Source organism: Lampris incognitus, chromosome 14 (genome assembly GCF_029633865.1).
Source record: "Lampris incognitus isolate fLamInc1 chromosome 14, fLamInc1.hap2, whole genome shotgun sequence".
Classification (NCBI taxonomy): domain Eukaryota; kingdom Metazoa; phylum Chordata; class Actinopteri; order Lampriformes; family Lampridae; genus Lampris; species Lampris incognitus.
In genome coordinates, this window is record NC_079224.1 from 1016999 (window position 1) to 1044444 (window position 27446).

General features: G+C 52.0%; 1 protein-coding gene across 1 annotated transcript in view; it reads left to right on the forward strand.

The window, feature by feature from the left end:
- The window catches only part of xkr4 (XK related 4), a 154843-nt gene that overhangs the window by 85054 nt on the left and 42343 nt on the right, over positions 1-27446 (forward strand). The gene's annotated exons all lie outside the window — the stretch shown is intronic.

Here is a 27446-nt window from a genome sequence, read left to right on the forward strand (position 1 = left end):
CAAAATAAGGCAAACGAGATGCCTCCGCGGGCGGGATGAAATTTCCGAACGACCGGTCCCCACCTGGAGCTCACAGAGGGGGAGAAACGTTTAAAATAGGCCGGATATGAGGAGGTCAGACTGGCCAGAGACCATCCCAGCCGACCCTCTCCGCGGGTCTTGATGCTCTGAAATGAAAGGTGGAACCTGGATAACCTGTGACTAGCATAACAAAGTTATGTTAGTGGGCTAGCTATCATTAGCTTGTGGTGACCCACATCTATATAACTAGAGACATTCACCGAAGAGGACAGTGTACCTTTAAGGGAAGAGGTGAGGGGTCAGATAATGCACTTCCGCTTCCGGTACACAGTTCAGTGTCGTTGTCGAACGTATGACATGCAAAGTTGGAGCTAGTAAACTACCTCGACTACGTCTACTCTCACGTCTCCTGTCTCGTTGTTTTCTAACTCCACATTGGTGACCCCGACGTGATCGAACTACTAATACGAGTATGTCTGACAACGACGACGCCGGTGCTAACAACATGGCTATTGCTAACGCTAGCATTTACACCACTACTGTGAAGCTACCCGACTTTTGGCAGCATAATCCACGGCCGTGGTTTCAACATGTGGAAGCCCAGTTCCAGCTGAGAGGGATAACGCAGGATGCAACACAGTACTTCCACGTAGTGGCAGCGTTAGACGCATCGACAACGGCGCGAGCAATGACACTGTTGGAAGCTCCGCCAGCTGCTGGCAAGTACGATACTATAAAGACATTCCTCCTGAAACTATTTGAACTGTCGGAGCTGGAGAAGGCAGACCGTTTACTGTCCCCGAATGGCCTCGGCGACGGCAAACCGTCTGAGTTAATGGAGAAAATGCTGTCTGTGCTGGGATCGGCTGATCCGGCCTTTCTTTTCACACACATTTTTCTGAGGCAGCTCCCCGCACCTGTACGCACAGCACTGGCCAGTTCTCCTCTCGCCGCCTCCAAGGACTACCGTTCTCTGGCTGCTGAAGCAGACAGGGTTTTCCTGGCCAACCAGCAACAGTTTGTGCATGCCCTGCTACCCCACCAGACCGCCCCACCACCACCTGTGTACGACTATATGGACACCGCGGCTGCGGTGACAGCCCGCCGCCAACCTGACGACGGGCTCTGTTATTACCATGCCAGGTTTGGGGCAAAAGCAAAACGGTGTCGCAAACCCTGCAGTTACAGGGTTCAGGGAAACGCCAAGGCCGGCGCTCGTTAACGGCTATGGGCGCCGGCCGTGACTGCAAGCTGTTGTTCATCAGAGACTCCTTGTCGGGCCGACGGCTGCTGGTTGACTCTGGCGCTCAACGCAGCATACTACCAGCACAAGCTGTGGACACGATGACCGACAGTCACGGCCCCCAGATGGACGCCGCCAACGGCACGTCCATTCGGACGTACGGTATCAGACATGTGGACGTGTGTTTTGGCGGCCGACGTTTCGGCTGGGACTTTGTGATGGCTGCTGTATCCACCCCACTCCTAGGTGCGGATTTCCTCTGTGCTTTCAACCTGCTGGTGGATGTTAAAAACTGTCGCGTGATTGATGCCGTCTCTTTTGCGTCATACCCCTGCACGCTTGGGGGCGCTGGAGCGCTGTGCCTCGCTAACACACTCTCCACCGGGGATCCATACCAATGCCTGCTTGCAAATTTCCCTGAGCTCACCACACCCACCTTCTCCTCGGCGGTGGCCAAGCACGGCGTGGAACATCATATCACCACAGTGGGCCCCCCAGTTTACATCCGGGCCCGACGCCTCGACTCGGCCAAGCTCGCAATAGCCAGGGAGGAGTTTTCGACTATGGAGCGCCTCGGCATTGTCCGCCGTTCTGACAGCCCGTGGGCTTCCCCTCTTCACATGGTTACTAGGGCCAACGGGGGTTGGCGCCCGTGCGGGGACTACCGTCGCCTAAACAATGCCACGACCCCCGACCGGTACCCCATACCGCACATACAAGATTTCTCTATCCACCTGGCGGGCGCTGCCATCTATTCCAAAATCGACTTAGTGCGGGGGTATCACCAAGTGCCGGTCCACCCACTGGATGTCCCAAAAACTGCTGTCATCACACCCTTTGGGCTCTTTGAGTTTTTACTTATGCCTTTCGGCCTTAAAGGGGCGGCGCAGACGTTTCAGCGCCTTATGGATTCTGTGCTCCGCGACATGCCATCTTTGTTTGTGTACTTAGACGACATCCTCGTGGCCAGTGCGTCGGCGGAGGAACACATGACGCACCTCAAACAGCTGTTTGACAGGCTCAGCGAACACGGCCTCATCATCAACCCAGCTAAGTGTCAGTTCGGGGAGTCGTCCATCACCTTCCTCGGGCACCACATCACTCCACAGGGGGCCGTTCCCCTCCCTGCCAGGGTTGAGGCTGTCACCATGTTCCCCCGCCCCCGCACTGTACAGTCGCTGCAGGAATTCCTGGGCATGGTGAACTTTTATAACCGTTTCCTGTCCCGTGCCGCCCACATCATGCATCCCCTGTATGAGGCCCTGTGGGGTAAGAAGTCTAAGGACGAGCTGGACTGGTCTTCGGGGATGGACGAGGCTTTTGCGGCCGCCAAGACCGCGATGGCCAACGCTGCGCTGCTAGCTCACCCGTCGCCTGCCGCCCCCATAGCCCTTACAACGGATGCCTCCGACTACGCCGTGGGGGCCGTGTGTGAGCAGTGGGTGGGGGGGAGCTGGCAGCCGTTGGCGTTCTTCAGTAAACAACTCCGTGAGAGCGAGCGCAAATACAGCACCTTTGATAGGGAACTACTGGGTCTCTTCCTCGCAACCAGACACTTTAGGTTCCTATTGGAGGGTCGACAGTTCACCGCTTTCGTGGACCACAAACCGCTGACGTTCTGTATGGCCAAAACCTCAGAACCGTGGTCTGGGCGTCAGCAGCGCCATCTCGAGGCGGTTTCCGAGTTTACCACGGACATACAACACGTGTCGGGCAAGGATAACTTCGTCGCCGACTGCCTTTCACGGGCGGTTGTTAATGCCGTTCACTTGGGACTCGACTACGCCGCTATGGCAGCGGACCAAGCCAAGGACGCGACCGTTCAAGACTACCGGTCGACCCCTACGGCGCTACGGCTGGAGGAAGTGACGTTCGACGCGGCCAACACCACCCTCCTCTGTGACATCTCCACCGGTCAACCGCGCCCCCTGGTGCCTACTTCCTGGCGGCGCCGAGTTTTCGACACCGTCCACGGCCTTTCCCACCCGGGAGTGAAGGCCTCGACCAAGCTGGTGAGCGTCAAGTTTGTTTGGCCTGGGCTCCGTAAGGATGTTAGAGCCTGGGCCGGCTCGTGTGTGGCGTGCCAATGCGCCAAGGTGCACCGCCATACCAAGGCCCCTTTGGCGCCGTTTGTGGTTCCAGAGAGGCGGTTTGACCACGTCAATGTTGACCTGGTGGGTCCCCTGCCCCCCTCCCGTGGTTATACGTTCCTCCTCACTATTGTGGACAGGGCCACCAGGTGGCCAGAGGCTATTCCCTTGTCCTCCACGACGGCAGCAGAGGTAGCACGGGCGTTCATCGGCTGCTGGGTGGCCCGTTTCAGCACGCCGGGTGACATCACGAGCGACCGGGGCTCCCAGTTTACCTCGGAGCTCTGGACGGCGGTCGCTGAGCATCTGGGGATGAAGATCCACTGCACTACGGCGTACAACCCGCAGAGCAACGGACTTTGTGAGCGGTTCCATCGGGACATGAAAGCCGCTCTGCGGGCAAGCCTCACTGGCTGCGACTGGATGGACCGGCTCCCATGGGTCATGCTCGGCCTGCGTTCGGCCCCGAAGGAAGACCTCCAGACCTCCTCCGCTGAGCTGGTGTGTGGCCAGCCCCTGCGAGTTCCGGGGGAGTTTCTTCCGGATGCTACGGCTCCCTGGTCGGCCGCCTCTCACCTCAGTGCGTCCCGGAGCGCTGCCGGTGCCTTCGCTCCCGTTCCGATGTCTCAACACTGCCTCCCCCGGTCCTACGAGGATCTGCCACCGGCGAGGTACGTCTTCATTAGGCACGACAGCCATCGGTCCCCGCTGCAGCCCCCATACGACGGGCCCTTCCGCGTCCTGGAGGCGGGGGATAAGAACTTTGTGGTGGCCGGAGCGGGTCGCTATAGACCGTCTCAAGCCCGCTCACTTGGACATTGGGGAGCCAATGCAATTGGCCATACCCCCGCGGCGGGGACGCCCTCCTAGGTCGGCCCCGGCACCTGCCTCTGTTCTTGCTTCGGCCCCGCCTATGGCCCGGGTTTCGGCCCCATCTGTTTCCCCTCCTGTGAAGCGCAGACGTTATGGCCGCAGGGTCCGCCCCCCGACTCGTCACTTGTTTTCCCCGTGACTTGGCACTATGTCATTGACTGTTCTGTTGTAGAGTCTATTTTTATGTTCATGACTTGCGCTTTTGCTGTTTTGCATTGTTTTGTGTAGGTGAATTCTGGGGGGGCCTGTGTGGTGACCCACATCTATATAACTAGAGACATTCACCTAAGAGGACAGTGTACCTTTAAGGGAAGAGGTGAGGGGTCAGATAATGCACTTCCGCTTCCGGTACACAGTTCAGTGTCGTTGTCGAACGTATGGCATGCAAAGTTGGAGCTAGTAAACTACCTCGACTACGTCTACTCTCACGTCTCCTGTCTCGTTGTTTTCTAACTCCACAAGCTATCATTAAACTAGGTATCTCTGGACACAGACTAAGCTGGTTACGTTCATCAGGTACATTAATAATGTTATTTTGTTAGTCGGTAATACGTTGATGTGTTAATAATGGTAATAATCATTGTGTGGGTAAAAGTAACAGTAATAATACGTTAGCTGTATTAGCTATCAATAATAGCTAGTAGCAAGCTTAGCTTGGAGCAGACAGGTATTTTTGTTGATTTTGGATGGATTAAGCTGGCCATGGGGTCTGCTATACTGCGAAATATATTGCCGACATTGCGCTTCTTGCGTTCTGGGTTTCGGGAACGGAAAAAAAATTACACCCCCTCTAAACTTTTCACATATCTAGTATCCGATTTGTAGATCCCATAGGTACACCGTTTCAGCATTTTGCTGTGCGTTTGAAAGCTTGACGGACCTCCCTCACATAGAAACCGTTGCTAAGGTAGGATTGGACAAGCACCGTTCTGGGGCGGTACTTTGCGAAAGGTCAATTGGTAAAAGTTCTTTTCTCCTTCGTTAGTGTCTAATCTCTCATAAAACGTACTAGACGCCTTTTCCTTTGCCGTCACCACCTCTCTTTGCTTTACGTTGCATCTCCTCATCCCCCTGTTTACTTTCTTCATCTCTCTGACTATTCCACTTCTTCTTTGCCAACCTCTTCCTCTGTATTCTTTGCTGCACTCCCTCATTCCACCACCAAGTCTCCTTGTCTTGCTTCCTCTGTATTGATGACACACCAAGTATTTTGCTAGCTGTCTCCCTCACTATTTCTGCAGCTATCTTCAATTATGCTATCGGTTTACGCATTTCAACTTGTCCTGCTGCTTGTCATGTCAATGCCCGTCCATGATGAGGATTCATGGCAGATCGACTGCATCATGAATTCACAGCATCGGCAATCTGGAGCAGAGAAAGCCTCTTGTGAAAAAAGCACCGTTTCCATTCACCAGCGCTCTCGTTTGGCAAGTGAAAATCAAAATACTCCCATTATTAGTGGATGGCCAGTGCCCATTGCCCAGTGCCCAGTGCCTTGTTTTCAGACAATATATCAGCCCCAGTTGAATATTCTCTTCTCTTTTTGCATTTTTCTTGGAAATCGTCCATATTCATCCCCCACTTGCACATATCGCAATGCATGCTCAATAATCCAGGTAAGGCAATAAAAGAAAGTGAAATCAGTTCATCTGGACAAAACGTTTATTGATAGAAACGTTTCATCACTCATCTTAGTGACTTCTTCAGTCTCAGCTGACTGCAGGTATCCCCACCCTTATAAACTGCACAGTGGCACAACGACCGAAAATAACGATCCTTTCCAAACAGATGCTGGCAAAGAGGATGGCAAAACACAGAAGAGCTAACGCGTCGGGCCAGGACTTAACTTCAGTCTACTCCTGTCTGCTCGCTATATGCAATCTGGCTTAGCTAAGTCTGCATTGAAAATGCATGTTTCTGCATGGCCTTACTTCACCTCCTTTTGTGCCATCTTCTCTGTCGCTATTTTTCCTGTCAATATGTCCGTCATATGTGCCTATATATAGTTCACTTCTTTGAAGCCCGCAAAATAAAGCTATCCTCCATAAAGGGACTTGTCAGAGGTATACAATTTCATCCATGCTGTTTGGATCCATCCAGCTGCTCAAAAACCAATAAATTAATCTCCTGCTACATGGCTGTAATTGAGAGAAGCCACAAACCAATGATATATGTCTCACTTTCACTCTCCTACTCAAAATTTGCAAAATTTGATAAACATTTTCAAAAATGTATCATATATTTAAGGGATTGTTGCTTTGGTCCTTACACAGACTTATTATTAGAAACAGTCTTCCTCATATCTTTTTATGGATTTCTCAGAGGTGGTGAGTTCACTTCATGCACGGTCTTTTGACCTTTCGCATGACCTCACTGTAGCTGATGTAACAATTAACCCTCGCTATTTCTCTATATCCTTAAAACGCTCAAAAACTGATAGGGATAGGGAAGGAGCCGCAATTTTAATTTCTGAGTCTATTTCTGCTTTTTGTCCTCTTGTCTTTTATGACTTGCTGTTTGAAAAGATGACCTTGAGCCAGCCAACAAGAGCCTCTCTTTGCCACGGAGGAGGGAAAACCCATGTCCCATGCTTGGTTTGCCTCTTGCCTTCACCTCCTCTGTCAGCCCTGTGGGCTCGTGCCAGAGCACTACACTGCTCATGCTCTCCGCATAGGAGCAGCAACAACTACAGCATCCATAGTTCCTGTCTCAATGTTCAAGGCTATGGGCCGATGGTCATCATCTGCCTACCTCTGGCCCAAGGCTCAAGCCATCCTCGGTGCTCAGAAAGATATGAGTGCCCCTGTGATCTGTTGGCTCGTACATTAAAATTTATGGCACTAGCTATGTTACCTCAACTAGCAAGTCTGTGTAGATTCAACTGGCCTCATTGCATGACATTTTAGTCTAATTGGCTTTCTACTTTGGTTGCTCAGCTAGTTCTTCCTGCTGATAATTCCATGTAAGCGCATGGAAGGCCAGAGATGTTTGCCTGGTATTGTTGTTTAGGGTGTCTTGCTGCTGCTCTCCTTGTCTTAGAATTTCAATGTATGCACATGGAAGGGCAGGGAGGTCCCAGAACAGAGCCATACTGCCAAATATAACTACTGCAGATGGCAATAAAGATTTCTTTGACTAAAGTGGTCCTGACAAAAATTTGGTTTGGGGACTCCAGGTTCAGCGGCTGTCTGGTAAGACCATGTTTTATGCATAGACTATATGAAACATGCACTGTGTGATACAAGCTCACCATGAAGAGAAAACCACTACCTAATAATGAAAGACCCTGATTTCACAGGGCAAGATATTAAATTTGGAGACACTAAAACTTGCTTGCTCAAAAGGTAAAACACAAATCATTACATCCAAACATATTCTGGATTACTTTATGCCTAAACCTAATGTGCAGGTGTAATAACTGTCATCTTTTCCTCTTTTTTCATGTCCTCTTACTGCAGGCAGCCAGTTTGTGTTATTCTCTCTCTCTATCTTTCCCTCCTTCTCTCTTCCTGTTCTTCCTGCTTCACTCAAACTAAAACTAAAAAGTGAGCTGTCTGTAATGCCAGGGCCCATATCTCAGTCTTGCCTGTTACTGTAATAGCACCACTTCTATAAAATAGCACAAGAGCATCTGTTTGACTTGTACGCGAAATGGGTTGTACAGGATGGTGAAATTTTATATGTCAGAGCATTAAACTTTTATTTATATTTAAATTATGGAAGTACCAACTCTAATGAGACATTCTTAGTGCTAGCGGTGGCAAAATTGTGAAAGGTGGCAATTTCATTATTTTTTTATTTTACCAAAAGATATTTAAAAACATTGCATGGAGGCATATGTACAAAGTCTATATATGTAACACACATTAGGCAGAGGACTCAATAGCATGACACAAGAGATGAGGTCAGAGTTCAAAAGTAGTCTTTACTGAAAAGCAGGGTTCGGTACACAGAAAAGGCAGTCCAGTAATCCAAACAACCAATACCAAAGGAGTAGATGAAGGTGAAGTTCAGGGACAAAGCAAGGTGATCAAATCCAGTAGTCCAAACAGATGATCCAAAAGGGTTAGGCAAAAGCAAGGTCCGGGGCAGAGCAAAATATATACACAAGAAATACAAACACTAGAGAAAGGCTGGCATTAGGCACAAAACGAACTGGCACAGAGAGAGGAGCACAGAGACTAAATACACTGGAGGTAACAAGGCACAGCACAGATGAATCCAATCAGGGCGGGGAAATTAATCATGCAGGAGGAAACAGGCGCTGGGGTAGGAAATGAAGTTACTGAAACGAGAGGAGAGATGAGACTTTCAAAATAAAATACCCGACAATCGACAGACATGACAAAGAAAACAAAACCTGTGGCATAGAACGGGGTGTGTCAGTACCCCCCCCCCCAGGGCCGGCACCGGGCGGCCCAGGCAAATCAGGATGGCGGCGATGAACGTCCCAAATGAGGCTCGGATCCAGAACAAAGTGGGCAGGGACCCAGGACCGCTCCTCAGGCCCGTACCCCGCCCAGTCCACCAGATAATGACGGCCCCAAGCACGAACCGCCAGGAGGCGCCGGATGGTGTACACAGGGCCACCGTCAACGAATCGGGGGGCGGCGGGGGCCAGGAGGCATGAACCAAAGGACTCTCCCACACAGGCTTGATCCGGGACACGTGGAACGCGGGATAGACCCTCATGAAGCTGGGGAGCCGGAGCCACACAGCCACTGGGTTGATGACCCGGGAGATGAGGAATTGCCCCATGAACCTGGGAGCCAGTTTGTGTGAGACAACATGCAGGGGGTGGTCTCAAGTGGACAGCGAGACTTTCTGACCGGGCTGGTAGGCAAGTGCGGGGATCTGCCACCGATCAGCCAACCTCTTATACTGGTCGGAGGTCCTCAGGAGCACCTGACGGGCCCAGGTCCAGGTGCGCCGACACTGATGGACGAAGGCCAGGGCTGAGTGGATGTCAACTTCCGGCTCCAGGGCAGGGAACAGAGGTGGTTGGTAACCATAGGTGTATTGAAAGGGGTTGAGACCAGTGGCAGAGCAAGGCAGGGTGTTGTGCGCACACTCAACCCAAATGAGGTGCTTGCTCCAGGTGGCCGGGTTCTGGGAGACGAGACAGTGCAGCCCGGTCTCTAGCTCCTGGTTCAGCCGCTCTGCCTGGCCTTTGGACTGGGGGTGAAACCCGGAAGACAGACTGACTGAGGCCCCGAGCAGTGAACAAAACGCCTTCCAGAACTTTGAGACGAACTGGGGTCCTCAATCAGAAACCACATCCCTAGGGAATCCACGGAGACACATGAGACAGCACAACCTCTGCCATTCTCTTGGCAGTGAGCATCTTGGGCAGAGGATAAAATGCACCATTTTCGAGAACCGGTCCCCTACCATCAGAATGGTGGTGTTACCGTCCGAGGGCGGTAGGCCTGTGATAAAGTCCAGGGAGACATCAGACCAAGGACGGCGGGGCACCGGGACCGGGTGCAGGAGACCAGGAGGAGAGCGTCGGTAGACCTTGTTCTGAGCGCACACAGGACAAGCAGTCAACATATTCTCCTATCTCCTTCTCCATGGCTGGCCACCAGAACCACAGTCGAATGACGAAGAGAGTCCGCTGCACACCAGGGTGACAGAAAAGGCAGCAGGTGTGAGCCCAATGGATGACCTGAGAGTGAAGAGAGACAGGAACAAACAGCCAATTCGGGAGACAGCCAGCAGGCGCTAGGGTGTTAGATTGCCCGTCTGACCTTGCTCCCCAGGTGATGGCCTCAACCACACAGGAAGCAGGCAGGATGCTGGCTGGAGACCGAGGAGCAGGGTCGGGGCAAAACAGACGAGACAGGTCATCCACCTTGGCGTTCTTGGAACCAGGACAGTAGGACAGGGTAAAATTAAATCAGGTAAAAAAAAGAGCCCACCTGGCCTGTCTGGAGTTGAGTCGCTTGGCTGTCCGGATGTACTCCAAGTTCTTATGGTCAGTCCACACCAAGAATGGGTGCTCCGACCCCTCCAACCAGTGGCACCACTCCTCCAAGGCCACCCGAATGGCCAGCAACTCCCTGTTCCCCACATCATAATTCCTTTAAGCGGGGGCCAGCATCCGGGAGAGGAAAGCGCAGAGATGGAGCTTGTTGTCCTCTGGACACCGCTGGGAGAGGACAGCACCCAAGTCCCCCATCCGAGGCATCGACCTCCACTACGGACTGCCGCCGGGGATCAGGCAGCATGAGGATGGGCGCTGATGTGAAGCTCTCCTTCAGCCGCTGTAAAGCCTGATCAGCTTGGGGAGACCACAGAAACTTCACACAGGGGAAGGTTAAGGCATGCAGTGGGGCGGTGATCGTGCTGTACCGACGGATGAGCCACCTATAAAAATTGGCGAACCCCAGGAAATGGCAGAGCTGGGTCCTATTGGAGGGCATAGGCCACTCTGTAACAGCACCGACTTTAGCGGGATCAATTTCCATGCTGCCCTCAGAGATGATGTACCCCAAGAAGGCGACGGTGGAAACGCGGAACTCACACTTCTCAGCCTTGGCGAAGAGCTGATGGTCGAGGAGGCGCTGCAGCACTTGCCGTACATGCTGGACGTGTGACTCTTCATCGGGGGGGAAGATGAGGATATAATCTAAGTAGATGAAAACAAACCGGTCCAACTTGTCCCAAAGGATGTCATTCACTGGAGCCTGGAAAACCGCTGGAGCATTGGTCAGACCAAAGGGCATCACAAGGTATTCGTAATGCCCAGTAGGAGTATTAAAAGCGGTCTTCCACTCATCCCCATCCCGTATCCTGACCAAATGAAAGGCATTACGAAGCTCGAGTTTGGTGAAAATCTTAGCACCTTGCAATAATTTGAATGCAGAAGAGACAAGAGGAAGGGGGTACCTGTTCTTGATGGTGATGTCATTCAGGCCACGGTAGTCTTGTCCTTTTTCTCAACGAAGAAGAACCCCGCCCCGCGGGAGATGAAGATGGTCAGAGTCTTGGTCGGAGAAGAGTCAATATAGTCCTTCATAGCCGTAGTCTCCGGGGCTGACAGGGAATACAGACGGCCCCTGGGCTGCGAGGTCTCGGGAAGCAAATCAATGGCACGGTCGTAGGGTCAGTGAGGAGGCAGAGACATAGCACGAGCCTTGTTGAACACTTCCTTGAGATTGTAGTAACAAGACAGCACTCTGGAGAGGTCTGGAAAGTCAGGGTCCAACAAAACTGGAGGTGACGCGGAGGCAGGAGTCACAGAGGTGGCAGGTACAGTAGACGAGCAGTCAGGATGCTGAGAATGATCCGGGGTGGAAACGGAACACAGGCAGGCACTAGAGCCCCACCCCGTCGCCTCCCCAGTAGTCCAATCCAGGTGAGGCTTATGTTATTTCAGCCAGGGTAGGCCAAGGATAAGAGGATGCATTGGGGAGTTGAACAGGTAGAAGCTCAGGGGTTCAGTGTGGTTGTTAGCCATAGTGAGTTGAACGGGGATGGTTTGATGGGTAACTCTGCAGAGTAGTGTTTACATCTTAATACTTGAAATTAGACCAATACGATATTAACTGAATTGAATCAAAACGAACGACAAACGCATACTCGCATTTCAACACTTTACTGAGTGAATTCTCTTGCTACAACATTCCGAATGTGACATCATTCTTTACGGGTACCCACAGGTGTCAAATCCAAACACAATACATGGCATCCCTTTTTTTCCTTGAAGATCTACAGACATCTTACAAACCTGTGTCTGATAACTGCATTCTGTAATTACTTTGCATCCAGACATCTTAAAAACCTGTGTCTGACAATAAAACTAAAACGTCCTCAAAGTCACCCGTGCCCTTACTTTAAATTCAAGTCAAATCATGGTCAGACAGTCTCTGAGGCGCTCGTTTGGCCCGCTGAGGCCTGCCTGCATTAGGCATTTCTGCCAGGTGGGTGTTGGCGGGGTCACTGTGTCCTTATCAGAGTCCACTGTGATGTCCTTAACCCCTTGTGTGTCGTCCTGCTCATGGGTTGTCTCCTCCGGTCAAGTAGTCTTGTACTTTTTCACGAAAGTACTGTTTCTTGCCTACCGTGCTCCCGCTGGGGATTCTAGAATCACATGACTCCTTTGTGTGGTGTAGCGTTAAAGGGAGTGGTAAACTTACCCACTTTGTCTTGCCTTAAAAGCACAGTGTCGCCGACTTCGATCTTTGAGTGCTGTGCTCTCTGGCGTTCATCTATGTACAGTTTGGATTTGCTCCTTTTCTCACTGTCCCGATCACGCACTTCCATGTCTGTGTGTGACTCTGTGACGTCTGGCAGCTTGCCTCTCATTTTATGATTAAAGAGCAATTCTGCCGGGCTCTTCCCTGTCGTGGTATGGTCGATACTCCTGTACACAGTTACATGTTTTCTCAGCTCCCTTTTCCAGTCCAGTCCTTCCGAATGAGCAATCCTGATTCTCTTCATTAGTGATGCATTCTGGCGCTCGACCTCTCCGTTGGCCTGAGCCCATTTAGCTGCTGTCTTCAGATGTGTGATGCCGTTATTTTCACAATATTCTCGGAATAGCTCAGACTTGAACTGTGGGCCATTATCTGATTTGCAGGTGACTGGTAAGCCATGACGGCTAAATATTGACTCTACTAGGCTATCAATAACCTTTTCTGTTGCTGTAATAATCTACTACTACAAGAATGGAATGGTTGGATGGCAGGGGTCCCAGCAAGTCTACGGCCACATCCTGCCAAGGCCCGTCTGGAAGGGGTGTGGGTCTCAGTGGTTCTGGCTACTATCTGGCAACCACGGCAGTCTTTGCAGTGTTTTTTAGCCCCTCGATCCATCCTCGGCCACCAAACCTTGGTTCTCAGGTGCTGTTTTGTCCCCAATATCCCGACATGTCCCTCATGTGCTAAAGCCAGTGCTCGTGCACGCGGGATAGCACAATACATGTCCCACGGAAGACCAAATATCCCACTATGCACAGTTCATTTGCTATGGCTGCATATGCTTTGCAGTTCTCAAACTGTCCATCCATCCATTATCTAAACCGCTTATCCTGCTCTCAGGGTCGCGGGAATGCTGTCAGCAGTCATTGGGCGGCAGGCGGGGAGACACCCTGGACAGGCTGCCAGGCCATCACAATGCTGGCCGACACGCGTGCGCGCGCACGCGCACGCAAACGCACACACACGCACACACACACACACACACACACACACACACACACACACACACACACACACACACACACACACACACACACACACACACACACACACACACACACACACACATCCCTAGGGACAATTTAGTACCGCCAATTCACCTGACCTACATGTCTTTGGACTGTGGGAGGAAACCGGAGCCCCCGGAGGAAACCCACGCAGACACGGGGAGAACATGCAAACTCCACACACCGGACGACCCAGGATGACCCACCAAGGTTGGACTACCCTGGGGCTCGAACCCAGGACCTTCTTGCTGTTAGGCAACCGCGCTAACCACTGCGCCACTGTGCCGCCCAGTTCTCAAACCGCCCATTTGTGATTGCCTTTCGTACCTCAATCAGCTCCGGGTCGGTCGCAGAGGCCTCCTCCACCTCTCCGGTCGTGAGTGCCTTTGGCATGGCGCTGATGTAGCACTGTAGATGTTGACAGTTGACTAGGACCAGTTTTAGGTTCGTAGGAGCAGTTTATAACTAGCATCAAATGATTGCAGACCACAGACCAGGGAATAAAGTTTGAACTGCTGGCTTGTTTTTATATAAAGAATTGTAAACATAGACAGAGAAACTTACACAATTACACAATAACACAATGAGAATGGATAAATTAATTGAAACCTCTTGTTTTATGATTTAACCGTTATTAAACCACTATTTTGAGTTTCAAATATTTTAGATAGATATTTTAGTTCATAGATCCTTTTAATTCTAATTTGAAGTTATCACTTGTTTGAGTCGAAAAAATATGTTAATTTGTTGTATGTTCTATTTTGTTCTATTAGGCCTTTAAGTTTCAGTTTTAATGTCCATTAACCTAAGTTACTTAACCAGCAAATCAGAATGCCAAAAGTAACACACAATTGCATTACCCCATGAACAGTATGAATGAGTAATAAACTCAGCCGATACAGCAATTAACAATACAATATCAGATCAACAATCAAAATCAATAATAAATGTAGGCTATAATCCGTCCTTCTTGGAAAGTCCGTTGTGGCTCCACTGAGTCCAACTGCGTTTTGCAGTAACAAACTGGAAATTTCAGTCCTACCACAATCCAGGTGCTCGAATCTGTAGGCTACTGTCTGTTATTGCTCGCCCACCCCGCGCCGTGGCCCGCCCACCCCACGCCGGCAGCCAATCGGCTCGTCAGGGCCGGGCTTAGTCATCAGGGCTGGGCTTAAGTTTGGTGGCCTCCCACGTGCCCGTTGTCAGTTCGTGTTGTAACCTCCCCGCAGTAGCGGCGACTCTCCTCTCACGGTCCTTTTCTCTACGAACTCATCCCAGCCCTTGGTTCATGTTTTTCCCTTGCAAAGTTTCCCCGTGGAAGTATCCTGCCGTGTTCCCTTTTGGATTACCCGCGAGTTTTTTTCCCCCTTGGACTTTCCGTTTTTTCCTTGTCGCTCATTGCCTTCCTATGTTTGAATAAAGTACGCCAGTTTTTCGGCTAACCCCATCTCTGTCTGGTGTCATCGTCAGTACGAACTGACCATGACGACCCCAGCCGACACGGAGAGCGTACCGGCCAGCCCGCTTCGAGCGGCCCTCATCGAACAGATCCGCCCGACTAACTCCCATACCCAGCAGCTAGAGGCGGCCTCCGCAGCGGTGAGAGATCTTCAGACTTGGGTCCCGCCCCTCCAGGCCTGTGTGGGTAACCTAACGAGGCAGCAGGCGGCGTTGGCGAGTCAACAAGCAGAGATCCTGCGGCAGTTGCAAACCATCACGGCGGCTCTCACCATCCAGCCGCCGGGCCAGCCTGCCCCTGGAGTCGTGGGTAACCCGCCCCCTGGGCCCGCGGCCCCGGTTAACCCTGTGGGGCTCAACCCAGTTCCCCGGGAGCCCTGCCTCTCCAGCCCACGACCGTTTGATGACGACTTTGAGACCTGTGCCACGTTCATCATGCAGTGTGAGCTGGTCTTCCTGCATCAACCCAGCATGTTCACGTCAGATGCTGCCCGGGTCGCTTACGTGACCAACCTGCTCACAGGCCGAGCAGCTCAGTGGGCCACTGCTTCTTGGTCCATGAAGGCCAGTTTCTGCCTCACCTACGAGGCCTTTGAGGCGGAACTACGGAAGGTTTTCCACCATCCAGTCGGTGGCCAGGACCCTTGTGCTCGGCTGAGCAGTATCCAGCAGGGCAGTGGCAGTGTCACAGACTACTCGGTGGAGTTCAGGCTGGCCACAGCTGAGAGCGGCTGGAACGACCAGTCACTTCAGGTCACCTTCCGGAGAGGTCTCAGCGAGGCTGTTAAGGACCAGCTAGCCACCCGGGAGGAGCCCACCTCCCTCAAGGACCTGATCAAGCTCGCCATCCGCATCGACGGACGCCTCCGGGAGAGGAGGCGCAAGCGAGCCCTGCGTGGATCCCCGTCCATTCCCCAGTCGTCCAGCACTCCTAACAGGATCCCTACTCCTGTTCGCCCCACTTTCCCTGTGGCCGTTTCTCCCCCCGCGCCCCAGACCATGACGGAGGAGGAACCTATGCAGCTGAGGCACACACATCTTACTCCGGCCGAATGGGAGGCCCGGTTCAAGGCGGGTCAATGCCTCTACTGTGGCCAGAGGGGACATCTGATCAGTGGCTGCCCCACTCGGCCTAAAGACTAGGCTCACTGGGGCCCCGGGAGATCCTAGTGAGCCGACTTTCCGGTTCCCGCCGTCCTGCCCCACAGAACCATCTAGTTAGCGTTACCCTGGCCTGGGCTGACCAGCGGCTCACGGTGGGTGCACTCCTCGACTCGGGGGCTGATGAGTGTTTCCTGGACTCAGAGTTTGCGGCCCAGGCTAACATCCCGCTAGAGACGCTGGAGAAGCCCATGGAGGCCTTCGCGCTGGACGAGCGCTGCCTGGCCAGCGTCACCCAACGCACCCACCCTGTCTCTCTCACCATAGCAGGTAACCATGTGGAGAGACTTCGGTTCTACATCATCCAGTCCCCGTTAGTCCCTGTGATCCTAGGGCGCCCCTGGTTCGTGCAGCATGAGCCACACATCGCCTGGGCCTCCGGTACCATCATGGAGTGGAGCTCCTCCTGTCATGCCCAATGTCTCCAGGCTGCTCCCGCCCCATCCCCCCGACGTGCCCCTAGTACCCCGCCTCCCGACCTCTCCTCTGTTCCCCCTGAGTACCATGAGTTAGGTGAGGTTTTCAGCAAGACCCGGGCCCAATCTCTTCCTCCTCATCGACCTTATGACTGTGCTATCGACCTCCACTCTGGGGCACCTCTTCCCAGCAGTCGTCTGTACAGTCTGACCATCCCCGAGAAGGCTGCGATGGACGAGTACATCTCCGAGTCCTGGGCAGCGGGGCTCATTCGGCCCTCGTCCTCCCAGGTGGCAGCTGGATTCTTTTTCGTGAAAAAGAAGGACGGGGGCCTCCGACCCCGCATTGACTATCGCCAACTCAATGAGATAACCATCAAAAAGAAGTACCCCCTTCCTCTCATGAGTTCCACCCTTGAGCCCCTCACCCAGGCTACAGTCTTCACTAAGCTGGACCTCCGGTGTGCCTATCATCTGGTCCGGATCCAGAAGGGGGACGAGTGGAAGACGGCCTTTAAGACGCCCCGGGGTCATTATGAGTACCTGGTCATGCCGTTCGGCCTCACCAACGCCCCGGCGGTATTCCAGGCTCTCATGAATGACATTCTCCGTGACATGCTCGACGAGTTTGTGGCTGTGTACCTCGATGACATCCTCATCTTCTCCAGGACCCTTGAGGAACATGTCCAGCATGTCCGCCGGGTACTTGAACGTCTCCTCCGGAACCGGCTCTTCGTCAAGGCAGAGAAGTGCCAGTTCCATTCCCCTTCCGTTGACTACCTGGGCTTCGTCGTTGAGAGGGGACAGACCCGGGCCGACCCCCGCAAGATCCAGGCTGTGGTGGACTGGCCCGATCCCACATCACGGAAGGAATTACAGAGCTTCCTCGGGTTTGCGAACTTCTATCGGAGGTTCATCCGGAACTACAGCTGCGTGGCAGAACCTCTCACCAGGCTGACCTCCCCCTCCCAGCCGTTCATCTGGTCCCTGGCTGCCCGCTCTGCGTTCCAGTCCCTCAAGGAGAGGTTCACCAGCGCCCCGGTCCTGCTCCACCCCGACCCCAAGAGGCAGTTCATCGTAGAGGTGGATGCTTCGGACACCGGTTTGGGGACTGTCCTCTCCCAGCTGTCAGCGTCTGACCAGAAGGTCCATCCATGCGCCTTCTTCTCTCGCCGGTTCCTCCCTGCCGAGGAGAACTACGATGTTGGGAACCGGGAGCTGCTGGCAGTGGTGGTTGCTCTGAAGGAGGGGCGCCATTGGCTGGAGGGGGCGGAACAGCCGTCCACCATCTGGACTGATCATAAGAACTTGACGTTCATCCAACCAAGCGCCTCAATGGTCGGCAGGCACGGTGGGCCAGCTTCCTCAGTCGGTTTGACTTCACGCTGACTTATCGCCCCGGGTCCCGCAACACGAAGGCAGACTCCCTGTCCCGACAACACCCGAGGAGGGAGCCAGCTACAGAGGAGCCGACTTCCATCCTTCCTGTGGCCAGGGTGGTTGGCGTGGTTACCTGGGGCATCGAGACCGTGGTCAGGCAGGCGTTGCGCTCCCATCCCGCCCCGAGCCACGTCCCTCCACGCCGCCTATTTGTCCCGGACGCAGTCCGGTCCCGGGTTCTCCAGTGGGGCCATGCCAGTCAGTTTGCTTGCCATCCGGGTGTCCACCGCACCTTCACCTTTCTGGCTCGGCGTTTCTGGTGGCCCACCATGAGGAACGACGTCAGGGACTTCGTAGGGGCCTGCTCCGTCTGTGCTCGCAGCAAGGCCTCTCACCAGGCACCCGCGGGTCTGCTGCAGCCCCTCCCAACTCCAAGCCGGCCCTGGTCCCATGTGGCGTTGGATTTTGTCTCCGGACTGCCGCCCTCCCAGGGTAACACTGTGATCCTGACAGTGGTGGACCGCTTCAGTAAGGGAGTGCACCTGGTGGCCCTCCCCAGACTCCCATCGGCTTCTGAGACGGCGGACCTCCTGACGAGCCACGTGTTCCGTCTCCACGGCCTTCCCCTAGACGTCGTCTCGGACCGAGGGCCCCAGTTCGTCTCCCAGGTATGGCGGGCCTTTTGCAAGGGGTTGGGTGCCTCTGTGAGTCTCTCCTCTGGCTATCACCCACAGACTAACGGACAGACAGAGAGGATGAACCAGAGCGTGGAGTCTGCCCTCCGGTGCGCGGCCGCCAAGAAGCCCAGCTCCTGGAGCCGGTTCCTCCCCTGGGTCGAGTATGCCATCAACTCCCTGGTCAGCTCTGCCACCGGCCTCTCACCTTTTGAGGTGTCCCTGGGCTACCAGCCGCCTCTCTTTGCTGCGCAGGAGTCGGAAGTGGCGGTTCCCTCCGTGCAGGCATCTGAACCGGTATCGTCGCGTCTGGGAGGTGACCAGAGCCGCTCTGCTCCGGGCAGCTGAGCACGCCAGTCGGGGAGCCAACCGACTCCGGTCCCCAGCACCTACGTACCAACCAGGCCAAAGGGTGTGGCTGTCCTCTAAGGATCTTCCGCTTCAGTCCACCGCGAAGAAGCTGAACCCCCGGTTTGTCGGCCCCTTTGAGATCAGGAAGGTTCTCAGCCCCGCGGCGATGAGTCTTAAGCTTCCGGCTTCCTTGAAGACCCATCCCGTGTTTCATGTGTCTCGGGTTAGGCCTGTCTCCCACAGTCCTCTGATGCCTCCGGCCCCGGCTCCGCCTCCCCCTGAGACCGTGGATGGGCACCCCCAGTGGAAGGTCCGCCGGCTGCTGGACGTCCGGCGCCGAGGGCGGGGGTTCCAGTATTTGGTGGACTGGGAGGGCTACGGTCCGGAGGAACGTAGCTGGATCTCCCGCCAGCTCATCCTGGACCCTGGGCTGCTCACTGAGTTCCATCATTCCCATCCCGACAAGCCGGGCAAGTCGCCTGGTGGCTCCCGTGGAGGGGGGGGGTACTGTTATGGCTCGCCCACCCCGCGCCGTGGCCCGCCCACCCCTCGTCGGCAGCCAATCGGCTCGTCAGGGCCGGGTTTAGTCATCAGGGCTGGGCTTAAGTTTGGTGGCCTCCCACGTGCCCGTTGTCAGTTCGTGTTGTAACCTCCCCGCAGTAGCGGCGACTCTCCTCTCACGGTCCTTTTCTCTACGAATTCATCTCAGCCCTTGGTTCATGTTTTTCCCTTGCAAAGTTTCCCCGTGGAAGTATCCTGCCGTGTTCCCGTTTGGATTACCCGCGAGTTTTTTTCCCCCCTTGGACTTTCCGTTTTTTCCTTGTCGCTCATTGCCTTCCTATGTTTGCATAAAGTACGCCAGTTTTTCGGCTAACCCCATCTCTGTCTGGTGTCGTGCGCTTGGGGTCTTCCACAAACCCTAACACTGTCCTGAGAATGAGCTGTCTGCAGCCGCAGACAGACGACGTGGATCCAGCAAGTCTCCTATGAGTGGCTCGCCATCTTCTTCCCAGCTTGGGGTATGAAACACCAAGCGCGATCTTCCCAATCAAAAAAAAAACATGGCCTGCATTATAACAGGCACATCACATGCAAAGACATTAGTTTGCATATCTCTCAATAAAATAATCAAAAGAAAACAAGAGAAGTACCGATTGACATAGTCAATTTGCCAACCGCTAAAACGTGAGGCAGTTTAATCTCCTATGCTAGTGCACGATGCTACTACAGCCTGGCTGCATGTAGCTAGCTGTGACGCAGGTCAATTTTCTGTGCTAATACACCATGCTGCTGCAGCCTAACTGGAATTAGCTAGTTTATCAATTCGGTTTGCAAAAAAGAAAAATACAATCTGAATTCGGTTTACAAAGGAAAAACGTAGCTCCTCGATAATCTTTACACAAAATATGATCTACAACATAAAACTGAGCTACTTATAGCTTTAACTAGCCTATGCACACAGACATTGAAAACGGAAAAGTTTGGCTAGTTAGCAATTGACTCACCAAGTCCTGGATGATACTCGGACACAATACAAAACCCAGGGTCCGGAGGATGATTAAAACAAACAAAATACTCAATTTGGATAATGGCTCACTGCTATTTCAAAGTAGAATCTTTTATCTTCAGCTCCTGTTCTAGTGGCTTCTCTCAAGCGTTTGCCTGGCGTTCTGAAACCTAGCTAGTTCTGGAACTTTCTCCCTCTTGAGCAAGGCAGCTGATTGGCTAATCAGCACTGCACGCGCTGCGTTTTAAGAAATAGCAATCTGAACCAACAATATGAATATGAATTTATTGATACCATGAATTACTTATCTACTGTTCACTATTTATTTGCAAAATGAATAATTATGATTATTTATTTATTTATTATGATTAAACTGTAATTATATGTAGGTTATTTTAACCTGGGTTATCTTGACCTGGGTTACACTGACAGCGCCAAACCTCACCTACTCGTCTGAGCCGTGATTGTGTCTCTCACGTTGTGCTGTCTCACCCAGCAATCGTGACAGTGTGTCTGCGATATTTTGCTTGCCTAGTATGTGTAGCACTCTGAAATTGTATGGTTGTAATCGGAGTACACACCTTTCAATGCGAGCGCAGAGTTTGGAGTGAGGGTCTTATATTACTTCTAAAGGCTTATGATCTGTTATTAAGGTAAACTGTGTGCCATAAACATGCTGTAGCGAATTCGGGAGGCAACCACAGGAACTGCCGCGGCCGGGACGCGAACCTGTATATCGCCCGCACCGCGGAAGACATCGCTGACCGCTCGACTAAAGGGTCAGACCCGTTAGTCAAGAACCAACGTGTCTAATTATCCATGCACGTTACACTACCCACCTCCTTCGGGAAACGCGTCCCCGCGCTCCAGCATATCGGCTCCCTCGTGCCTATGGGCGCACGCATTTCCGATGACCTCACGGTCTCACCATCCCACTTCTGACACCAATGTAGCGAATTCGGGAGGCAACTATAGGAACTGCCGCTGCCGGGACACGAACCAGTATCGCCCGGATGCTGCCTCTCACGCCCACACTAGAGCTAGGGCCTCTCGCAGTCACTTAAGGTACGACTCACATAACATATCGGCACCTCTTCCCCCTGTTGGACATGAACTAGCACTGCGCCTAATCCTACGGGGCTCGGGTCTGCGATCACCTTGGTCTGTGCCTCCTTATCCAAGTATGCTAAAGTGCCAGCTCTTGCCAGTTCATCCTTATCCTTGAGTGCATTGAATGATTCTCTCTGCTCTGGTCCGAACTCAAATGGGGTGTCCTTTCTCGTCAGACGTCGTAGCGGCTCCGATAGGGTCGAAACTGAGGGATGAATCTGCTGCTGTATCCGACTAGTCCGAGGAAGCTCCTCACTTCCGCCGTATTCTCTGGCTCGCGAGCTTCCGCCACTGCTCGCACTCTCTCTTCCGTCGGTCCTTTGCCCTTCTCAGACAACAGGATGCCCATGAAAACGAATCTGTTCATGTTAAACTGGCATTTGTCTGGGTTTAGAGTCAGGCCTCTCTCCATCAGCCTGGTCAGGACGGCGTAGAGACGTCTGTCGTGTGTCTCCTGGTCGTGTGCGTGCACGATGATGTCATCGGATATATTTTCGACCCCCTCTATCCCTACTAGTGCATTAGCTACCTCGTGCTGGTATTGCTCGCTGCCTGAGCAAACACCGAATATCAGCCGTTTATATCGGTACACTCCGTCCTGTACGGCAAAGGTCGTGATTCCACGTGACTCAGGGCTCAGTTCCAACTGATGGTATCCCCATTTTAGGTCTAGCTTGCTATACACCGTTGAGCCATTCATGCCTTGGAGTATCTCATCAACCGTGGGAATAGGATACCGCTCCCTCTCTATAGCCTGGTTTGCCCGTCTCATGTCCAAACATAGTCTCACATCATTGTCAGCTTTTGGTACGATAACCACAGGGTTTACCCATGGGGTGGGGCCGTCTACAGGTTCAATAATGTCCATGTCCATCAATTGCTTTATTTTGGCATCTACTGCCCCCCCCTGAGGTTGAATCGTATGCACCCAAAAGGCTGGGTGACAGGCTTCACGTCTGGGTTGATGTGTAAGCTAACCTGCTTGGAGTTCAGTTTTCCAACCCCTTGGAATAGCTTTGGACACTGCTGTTCAAGTGACGGTTTTATGTTCAATACCGCTGCAACATCGACTCCTATTTTCAAAACTCCAAGTCTCATGGCTGTCTCCTTTCCTAGCAATGCCTCTCCCATGCCATTAACCACAACGAACTCTGCCTGCTCAGTTTTATTTCCAACTGCAATCTCACTCGAGAATGCACATTTAACAGATAGTGGTTGGCTAGCAACATAAGAGAGCCGCTTACTCTCTGTCTTGGGAATGTATGAATGACACTTTATACATTGTGATTTTAGTCTCTTCCATGTGGTTTCACCCATCACATTACTGGTCGCCCCTGAATCAACTAACATCTGCAGTTTTACTCCCCCCACAGAAAAGGTAAGTCTCTCAGTTGTGTTATTCTCTTTGGCAACGAATGCATAGTCACCTTGTTCCTCAACATTACTCACACGTTTTTTGGCACCTTTAGGCTTGGTGCGACATACTGCTGAAAAGTGGTCCTTTCCGTTGCACGTATGACATATCTGTCCGCGTGCGGGGCATTTCGGGTTCCTGCCAAGGTGATCTGTATGTCCACTTCTGTAACAATTCCTTTCATTTTGATGCTTTTGGTCGTCGGCTTCCCTCTGGAATGTTTCACGTGTCTCCCTCCTTTTTGTGCAACATGATGGACAGTCTCTGTTTCCACCTTCGTCGCGCCCAAAATGGCTGACAGCTGTTCCTCCACCTTCTTGCACTGCGAGGCTAGCTGCAGTGTGCGGGCGAGTGTGAAACCTGGCCCTCCCTTCAACAGTTTCCTTCTCACGTACATCTTAGTACATCTGCTCAGGATAGCGTCCCTTATCTGATCATCAGCATCCCCCCCCCCCCCCAATGTCGCAATCTCTGGCAGCCTGTCGTAGCCGAGTAGTAAACTGCTGTATGGTCTCACCAGTGTTCTGAGATGACTTGTGAAAAGTTCGCCGCGCAAATGCTGCATTAACTTGGGGTACAAAGTTCTGATTCAAAGCGCGGACCGCCGCGCCGCGGACCTCCCCTGTGTTGGCTAACGTTGAGAACAAGTCTTGTACATCTGGTCCGGCAAGGTGTAAGAGCAGAGCCCTTCTTCTCTGCTTTATGGCGTCCGTAGCGTCGTTAGTTAAAATGGGTCCTTTGCCATCAGCATAGAGTTCGAACCACGTCAACCATCTTGTCCTTCTCTGACCAAGCGTGGCTGGTTCGCCAAAGCAGGCAAAGTTTTGAATCCCGGATTTCTCCATGTTAACAGTTCAAACCTAATCACTGCCAGTTAAAGCGAATATGGTCGCGCTATCCCCTCGTCGCCATTGTTGTGCTCACGTCTTAATACTTGAAATTAGACCATCACAAGGGTTAGGGTTCAATTCAGTGACACTGAATTGAATCAAAACGAACAACAAACGCATACTCGCATTTCAACACTTTAGTGAGTGAATTCTCTTGCTACAACATTCCGGGTATGACATCACTCCTTACGGGTATCCACAGGTGTCAAATCCAAACTTAATACATGGCAATGACCATCCAGAGCGTTGGCCTCTAGAGGCTCAGACAGGGGAACGTGACTGAGTTTCAGCCGTTTCGCTAACCCCCAGTCCATAAAATGTCCATCCGCCCCAGAGTCCACTAACACCGGGAGACCAAGAGACAGTGAAGATGAGATGAGCCGTGCCTGAGTGAGTGGTCGAGAGGGATCATTGGAAAAAATTGCACAGCTCACCAGCGCCCTCTCTTCCTGATGAGCCCGTGCATTTACCGGGCAGGAGGAGATTTAGTGGCCCAGCTGAGCGCAGTAAGTGCATCTTCCCTCCCGCAGGCGGTGCTGCCGTTCTTCGGGAGTGAGTCTGGCTCTGCCCAATTGCATCAGTTCCTCCGGAGCAGCAGGGGGCGACGAAGAGACGGTCGCCGGAACGGCACGGGCGGGCGGACGCCGGGGAGGAGGACTAGTGACCGCAGGCTGCCTCCTCTGGACAGGCGGGAAGCCAACAGGCCTGACTCTTTCCCGCTCTCTCACTTGGAGCCGGGTGTCAATCTTAATGGTAAGTGCGATTAGGTCATCCTTGAGGGCACTTGAAGGCAGCTCTTAAGGAGCTAACTGATCCTTTAACGGGTCAGCTAATCCATGAAGAAAGGCGTCAAATAGAAAGCCTTGGTTTCAACTACAGTCAGCAGCCAGAGTGCGGAATTCAATAGCATAGTCAGAGACCCGACGCAGGCCCATTAAAGCCCTCGCTGCCTCTCGACCCGTGGTCTGATGGTCAAAAATCTGGCGAACGGTCTGGGCGAACAGCTCTGATTACGCGCAGACCGGGGATCTCCTGGCCCACTCGGCTGTAGTCCAGGCTTCTGCTCTGCAGGTGAGATGGGAAATGATGTACGCCACCTTGGCGCGCTCCGTGGGGAACGAAGAGTTCAAAAGTAGTCTTTACTGAAAAGCAGGGTTCGGTACACAGAAAAGGCAGTCCAGTAATCCAAGCAAACAATACCAAAGGAGAAGGCGAAGGTGAGGTCCAGGGACAAAGCAAGGAGATCAAATCCAATAGTCCAAACAGATGATCCAAAAGGGTTAGGCAAAAGCGAGGTCCAGGGGCAGAGCAAAGATATACACAAGAAATCCAAACACTAGAGAGAGGCTGGCACGAGTTGACACTAGGCACAAAACGAACTGGCACAGAGAGAGGGGAGCACAGAGACTAAATACACTGGAGGTGACTAGGCACAAATGAATCCAATCAGGGTGGGGAAAGTAATCACGCAGGAGGACGCAGACACTGGGGCAGGAAGTGAAGTCACTGAAACGAGAGGAGAGGTAAGACTTTCAAAATAAAAGACCCGACAATAGACAAGACATGACATGAAGAAAACAAAACTTAGGGCACAGAGCGGGAATGTGTCAATATGCACATTTAAAATTGTGCCTGAAGGTGTTGGTAGGTGATCACGTTGTGCAATGACCTTACCTTTGTCGTTTTGTAGGCAAACCATGCATCTCTCTGTCAAGGAATAGGTAATAGCATTTATACCTGGAGCAAACCATTGTGATTGAATAATTCATCCCCTTCCCCCCTTTCCTACATGTGAGGAGGGCCCATGAGCCACTTGAGCCAGAACATGGAGTATCCTTCGTGTTGCGACATTTGGGGAACACAATTCTACCATCAGGGTGGAGCCACAAGCCAGAGTCCAGAGGAGCACAGCCTTTTCTTCACCACACATCCTGCTAATTTTATCAGCACCTGCGGGAGCCCCTGTCTAAGGACATAATGTTGTATTGCTGTTAAGTCCATTGAAGCAAATTTGTAATTTGTGATAATTGGCTATACAAAGAAAATTGACTTGACTTTAATGACATCATCGAAAGAAGGAAATGGTAAAAGAATGGAATCCACTGAATGGTTGCAGTCCGAAGTCTGCTAGGAGCCCACTTTATGGTTTGAGCGGCAGTGGAAAAAGTGATGGCACGAAAGACACTGTTCATGATGTGGTAGTTGTAGATCCAACGTCTAAAAACGTTATCCATCCCCCGAAAATACAGCGTTAAAGATTTAGACTTTAACGGAGGGGCAGAACAGAGGGCAGTAACCTTGTCAGGAGAGCGTTTCGTTGTCACATCCCAGATATGGTAGAGTGGGAATGCAGTACCGGAGTTTTGAAAGTGAGGCTTTGTGTGCCTTGTTTGCCAAGTGAGTGAGGAACAACACTGAGTCTGCTTCAGAAGTTGCAGCTGATTGGGTGTTACCAACAGCAAGGCATCAGCATACTGCAGGAGCGTACTGCCATAGTTCAGAGTTCATCAAGGTCACGTTTCACAGTCGCAGAATACTCAGCCGGGCTTTCAGTGTAAACTTAGGGTGGTCTAGTCCAGGAATTACAAGTGCCCTTTATAAGTGAAAGTAAAAATAAATAAATAAAAAATGACTGTTTGGATGCAGGGTAATGGAAAAGAATTCTGACCACAGGGCAACAGCTGTATAATGGGTAGAATTTGAGGGGAGATAATCGAATTCGTGTCTGCCACAATTGGAGTGATGACTATGTCACTCACTACACTCAGGCCCTGGACAAAGTGCAAAACAAATACCAAAAAAGAAAAAAATCTATTTCAAAAATGTGTTTCTGCATATGCAAAATCCGATTGTTGACAATGCAGTCATCACCATCTTTGAAACAGCCACTGAGGGTTTCACATTCCCCAATCGCCACTCAGAGACCCTTGACTTTTCCTCACATATTGATCACTGCCTTGTCCTCTGTATGTGGAAAGCGGATCAAACCCATCACACATACGTTGTGTTAGGGTAGCCATGACTTATCAGAAACTAGAGAATAGAAAATATTTAGCATATGGCTCCATCCAAAAAAAGTTTCACAGAATTATGGAAACCTTTTGTAGTCATTTTTCTTCTCAAGCAAACTGGTGTAACCCCTGTTGGTTTGACACAAGTGCAATGAATGGACTGCTGCACTACTGGACTGCCATACATGACACCTTTAAAGAAGAATAGCAAATTGTTGATCCAAAACAAAAAGACAGTTTCCTTCTAGATTTATGTTTGAAATAAGGAAAACGATATTCTTATACTGACAAAAACACCATTAAATGATTATTCATTTTGGTTGGAAAACACTGAAAAACATTTTATTAAGTTAATTCTGGCTGTGGCAGCATAGATATTCAATTAGAAAAGAGGGACATGGATGGCATGGTGATCTATTCCGTTGCCTACCAACACGGGGATCGCCGGTTCGAATCTCCTTATCTCCGGCTTGGTCGGGTATCCCTACAGACGCAATTGGCCGTGTCTGTGGGGGGGAAGCCGGATGTGGGTATGTGTCCTGGTCACTGCACTAGCACCTCCTCTGGTCAGTCGGGGAGCCACCTCGGGGTGGGGGGGCTGGGGGGAATAGCGTGATCCTCCCACGCGCTTCGTCC